Below are 6,551 nucleotides of genomic sequence, written 5' to 3' on the forward strand. Positions count from 1 at the left end.
AATAATAATAATTATGATGATAATAATAATAATATTAATATTGATAATAATAATAAATAATTATTAATAATAATTAATAAAAATAATAGTAATGATAATAATTAATGAAAATATTAATAATAAATAATTAATAATAATAATAATTAATAACAATAATAATCATAGTAATAAAATAATAATAATAATGATAATAATAATAATAATAATAATTATGATGATAATAATAATAATAATAATAATAATAATTAATAAAAATAATAATAATGATAATTAATAATATTAATAACAAATAATTAAAAATTATAATAATAATTAACAATAATATATAATAATTATTAATAATTAATAATAATAATCAATAATAATGATTAATAATAATTAATAATAATAAATAATAATAATTAATAAAAATTAGTAATTATAATAATCATCATCATTAATCAATAATAAATCGTAAATAATAATTAATAAATAATAACAATAATTAAATGAATAATAATAATAAATGAATAATAAATAAATAATAATAAATAAATAAATAATTATATAAATCATAATAAATAAATAGATAATAATTAGTAAATAAATGATAATCAATAAATAAATAATTAATAGAGAAAAATAAATAGATATAAATAATAAATAAATAATAATTAATAAATAACAATAATTAATAATTAATAAATAACAATAATTAATAATTAATAAATAACAATAATTAATAACTAATTATAACTAATAATTAATAATAATTGATAATTAATAATTATAATTGCTAATTTATAGTAATAATTGATAACTGATAATTTACGAATAATAATAATAATAATAATAATAATAATAATAATAATAATGATGATGATGATGATGATGATGATGATAATAATAATAATAATAATAATAATAATAATAATAATAATAATAATAGGGTTCAGTAAGAGAGGAGTGAGATTACAGGTGTCTTAGTTCTTTGATAAGATTTTCCTTCAAGAATGAATTTGAAATGTGCTTGCAAAAATATTTGATTGTTTTGATTTTTTCTTTTCCTTATCATTAATGTCCCCCTGTCAAAATATTTGTTTAATTGGTGCTTGTTGCTAGTTTTCATATTATCCTAAATATTAATAGTTTGATCAATAGATATTCAATGCTTGGTAGTTCCTGCTGCTTGGAGTTTTTACAAATAATTCAGTGAATTGGCTATTTCCAGAGTGCTAGTTCCTTTTTTTCTCAGAATTACTCGAAGTTTGCTTTGTAAATGTAAACTACAGTCGATTAAAGAGAAATAATTACTTTTCGAAATAACTTTTGGTATTTTGGATCAATTCTGAATAGAAAGCAAAACGTAGGAATTGAGAAAACTTTACTATATACTTTTGAATAAAATTTTCTAATAAAATTTCAATCAAAAACCGGAGAGAAAGGACTACTTCGACAATTGATTTTAAATTGGTGGAGCGAGTTTGATATTCAGCATGTCTTATTTTCAATTCTCTCAACCACTAGTTTTGTCTAAAATTGTTTATACTTTCAGATATTAAACTTCGATATCTGACTTGACACTAAAATCTCCAAGAAGGTTTTGGAAAGAAAGTGGTGCGGCCTACTGGATACCTTCCAACACTGCCCTTGGCTTCAGAATGATCATTCTGGAGGGGTACTTCTAAGCAGTGTTAGCTAGGGTAAAATAGGCTTTCTGAATTGACCATTGATGTTCTCGTCATTGTTTATATACTAAATTTCTTATTCCTGATCTAGATATTAATCTGTTACCGTCGTTCAATTAGTTCCTTATGCATGTTGCATAAGATTTTTCCTAATTCTGACAATCCTTTACCTTCAGATCTTCCCGGACACTTCCATCCTGTTCGTAATACTAGGCATGCAGTTAATTTCAATAGCCAGGCCTTCTCCATCATGAGGTTCAATACTACACAGTACTCTAGAAGTTTTATTCCAGCTGTGACTAAGTTTTGGAATGATTTTCCTAATTGGGTAGTTGACTTGGTAGAACTTCAAAAGCTAAAACTTGCAACCAATGTTTTTTATGTTGAACAGGCTGACATAAGTCTTTTGATAGTTTGTGAAATAAGTTTTAATATTAATATTTTTTTAAATATTTCATTCTAATTTTTCATTACTTATATCGTTCATTTATTTCCTTATTTCATTTCTTCACTGGGCTATTTTTCCCTGTTGGAGCCCTTGGGCTTATAGCATTTTGCTTTTCCAACTAGGGTTGTAGCTTAGCTAGTAATATTAATAATAAGAAGTTACTTTGTTTTGCATGATATCTGAAGAAACTCGATCAATCTGAGTTCAAAATTTGGCTCTACTGTAATGCATAATATGCGTATGGTGGACAAATATCTTGATGTTAGTCAACTCTGTTACAAAATCACGTCTTCTAAGTTTGACAGAGGTGACCTGATGGGGAATCTTACATTGTATGGTGTACAGGATTGCTGTTGGTATTTTTAAATTTCAATTGCCTGTGGGTCTTGTAAGAAGTTAGTGTGCTTATCACTTGTAGGTTAATAGGGTATGATTTTATTTGGATAGTAGTCTAAAATTGAGAGTATTAATTATCTTGATACTACCATGATTTTATTTCTGCCAGCTAGCATCTTCAGTTTCACCATATTATTGAATTCTGTACTGATGATTGCGATTAAAGCTTTTCTTCCTATGCCTCTTTGTTAGTTACCCCCTTCATATGAAGATGGTCTGTTGCTGTCTTTTGAAACAAATGATATATTATAATTTTCACGGTAGTAGAACCCAGATTTTTTTTTTCTTTTTGTATAGGTCTGCTTACTAGGTTTCAATGAATTAATTTTGAAGTTGCTTTTGTTTATAGAGCATTTGGATTTTGCGGTTCAGATATAGGAACAGATGGTCCTGTCAAAGTGTTAGCAAATTTTAAGTTTGGCAAGGGACCATAGGAGATTATTTAGGAATATGGTTAAATTGTAAGGCAATTTTGTGATTTAATTTTAATGAATGATTTGGAATTTACCAGATTAGATTATTATCATTTTTGAAAAATTCAAACCTTTAGATTAAAAACTAAATTAATATTACATGAAAAAATTAAACCTTCAAATTACTAAGTGAGATTCATCTTCAGTCATTTCTGCAGTGAAAGCCTCATAAATTGTTTTTACTACAGGACTAATTCTGAAACTTCTATTTCAGGCTAGCAATATGCAGAAGAAATTTGGCCCGGTAAAGTTGAAGCACAGCATTAACCCATTCACCATATCAGGATGGCAAGGTCCCCGGTGTTTGTAAGATTCAGATGTCTGGAAACTGGTAAATGCTCATTTTCCAAAATTGGAGAACGAAAGTATAAAAAAGAACTACAGGTCCTCTGCAACTGTTGATCCCAAATACTTGAAATTTCCGACTCTTTTCAATCTCTTTCCTTGTAAACTAACTTCCCCATTCTCCCCATTTTTCAATCTCAAATACTCTGTCTTTTTCCTGATGATCTTCAATCCTCTATTTTCCATTTCTCTTCTCCACTCCAGTTTCTCTTCTACTACCTCTCGCCTAGTGCTATACAGTTTAACATCATTAGCATGGAGAGAGATTGAAAAGAGTTGAAAATATCAGGTATTTAGGATCAACAGTTGCAGAGGATGGTGATCTGGGGGTAGAAATAAACCACAGAATAAAAGCAGGATGGAAGAATGGAAAAAAAAAGTGCGTGGAGTACTGTGTGCCAAGAAAATAGGGGTTAAGTTGAAAGGTAAAGCACACAGGACCGTTGTGAGACCGGCAATGATGTATGGAGCGGAGACGTGGGCAATAAAGAAGACAGAAGAGAAGAAACTGGATGTGGCAGAGATGAGAATGTTGAGATGGATGTGTGGGGTGACAAAAAGAGATAAGATACGGAATGAAGTAATTAGGGGTACGACAGGAGTTAGAAGACTATCTGATAACATCCAACCCTCCCCACTTACTTGGGACCGGCACCAAGTTGGGGCTGGCTTGCCGCCCCCCCCCCCTCAGTGGCTGGGTTAAAAGAATAATCAAATCCTGTTGATTACAAGAATAGCTAAATCCAGTGTCTTAAAAGAATAGCCAATTCCAACCGGTGAAAAGAATAGCCAATTCCAGCCGCTTAAAAGTATAGCCAAGCCTTGTAGCTTTAAAGAATAGCCAATTCAAGTTCTCTTAAAAGAATAACCAATTCCGAATGCTTAGAAGAACAGCCAATCCTAGATGCTGAAAAGAATAGCCAATTCAAGTCTCTTAAAAGAATAACCAATCTCAGGCGCTGAAAAAAATAGCCATCTCAGGTAGCTCAACAATCAAAGAAAAGGAATGGATATTAGAATTTAAATACGGTATCAATTAATGGAAAAAGGTAAAAATCTGGACAAAGTTCAAGACTCCAGATAGAATTCTTTCGCAGGATGTCCCACCAAGATCCCAACTCAGGGACCAGTTTCCTCCGAGGTTTTTGTAATTAATGAGAAACAAAACGATATAAACACTAGATTTACGGAACTGATAATTACCTAGCTGTAGCTTCATACCCGTACGCCATAAATTCGACGCATGGAAAATTACCGAAAGCAAACGTTTCATTTATGTTATTTAGATCCTACAAGTGATAACGTTCGAATGGAAACGTTAATTAAGAAGGCCAGCGAAGCGACGCGCCATTTTGCATCCAACCCCCTGCTCTTGCATTTTGCTCGGGGGAAATACAATTAGAATTTAATTGTCAATCTAAGACAAAGTCATTACGGGAAGGAGGAGGAGGAGGAAGAGAAAGGAGGAGAAGAAGGATCATTGCACGGATAATGAAAATGCATGCATTTCCATTCATTTGGGATTCTTTAATTAATAGCAATTATGTTGTGCATGGCGTCTAATCACTGCTCAAGTGGGAAGCCTTCGTCGTTAAATGGGACTTGAGAAAATCAATTAGCGACGTAGTTTGGATGGCTCAGCGATGATGGGGGCACAAGAGCAACTTGCAAACGACAAGCATGTCAATGATCATAGCAATTATTATTGCCATGCCATTGCTGGGGGTGAGCGTAGAGGGTTCAGAAGCGGGAGGAGTTATTGCCCTGCCTTTTGAGGGGGTAGAGAGAGGGGAGAGAGTAGAGAGAAGGGGAAGTGCAGGGGGATGATATTGGTATCGAGTGATCGAAGGGATGTGGTTGATAATAATGGCAAATTCTTTTTTTTTCTATTCTTCCTCTTCTTGGATGAACTTCATCATTAGAAAGATGGACGGAAAAAAATATTAATAGCTTTCTCTCTCTCTCTCTCTCTCTCTCTCTCTCTCTCTCTCTCTCTCTCTCTCTCTCTCTCTCTCTCTCTCTCTCTCTCTCTCTCTCTCTCTCTCCGCACACACACACAGACTCAGACACAGACACACACATACACACACACACACACACACACACATATATATATATATATATATATATATATATATATATACAATATAATATATATATACATTACCTGCACACATATACACACATTATATATATATATATATATATATATATATATATATATATATATATATATATATACATATATATATATATATATATATATATATATATATATATATTTATATATATATATATATATATATATATATATATATATATATATATATATATATGAGAGGGTGTGTGTGCTAATATCCGAAACCAAAATAGATATCATTTATCAAAGATTATCAAACCAGAGAAGAGATGTCGAAATCTGAAGAAATTAATCTATAAGCAAGATAGCATAAAAAAAAAAAAAAAAAAAAAAAAAAAAAAAAAAAAAAAAAAAAACTTCTGTATTTGAATTAGAATATTTACAAAAGACGTTTTCAAGTGATATCAATCAGTTGAACGTTTTTGCTCCTTTGTCACTGAACTATGCGCAAACTTTTACAGCTGAACTTGCGAGTTCGGAGAGTCAACCAAGCATTGAGACAGAAATGCAAAGACATATAATCATACGTTTAGAGATTGAATCATTCGGGAAATCTCAGCAGAATGTATTCATGAATGTGGACTCCAACGTTTAAGAATCCATTTCAATCAACGTCAGATAATTAAAAGCATTTTATTGATCAAATTTATATACATTCGGTTGAATTAGTTAATAAAAAGAAAATAGGTTCGCTTGATGGCAAGCTGAATAAATATTTAAATATATAAAGATAATGATTAATAAAGAAATCAATCAGAATAGTGATATTATCTTTAAGCCAAACAAGTAAACAAGTCAATCAAACAAACCATCCACAATAAATATGCACAAGTAAACAGGTTAATCATGCAAACTATTTATAAATGAAATGTTCAAGTTAACAGGTCAATCAAACAGGCCATCCTCGTATGAAATGTACAAGTAAACATGTTAATCATACAAAACATTTATAATTGAAATGTACAGGTAAACAGGTTAATCATACAAGCCACAGTAAACAGGTCAATCACAAAAGCCATTCACAAACAAAATGTAAAAGTAAACAGGTTAATCATACAAGACCCATCTACGAACAAATTGTA

Source organism: Palaemon carinicauda, chromosome 12, assembly GCF_036898095.1.
Source record: "Palaemon carinicauda isolate YSFRI2023 chromosome 12, ASM3689809v2, whole genome shotgun sequence".
Taxonomy (NCBI): domain Eukaryota; kingdom Metazoa; phylum Arthropoda; class Malacostraca; order Decapoda; family Palaemonidae; genus Palaemon; species Palaemon carinicauda.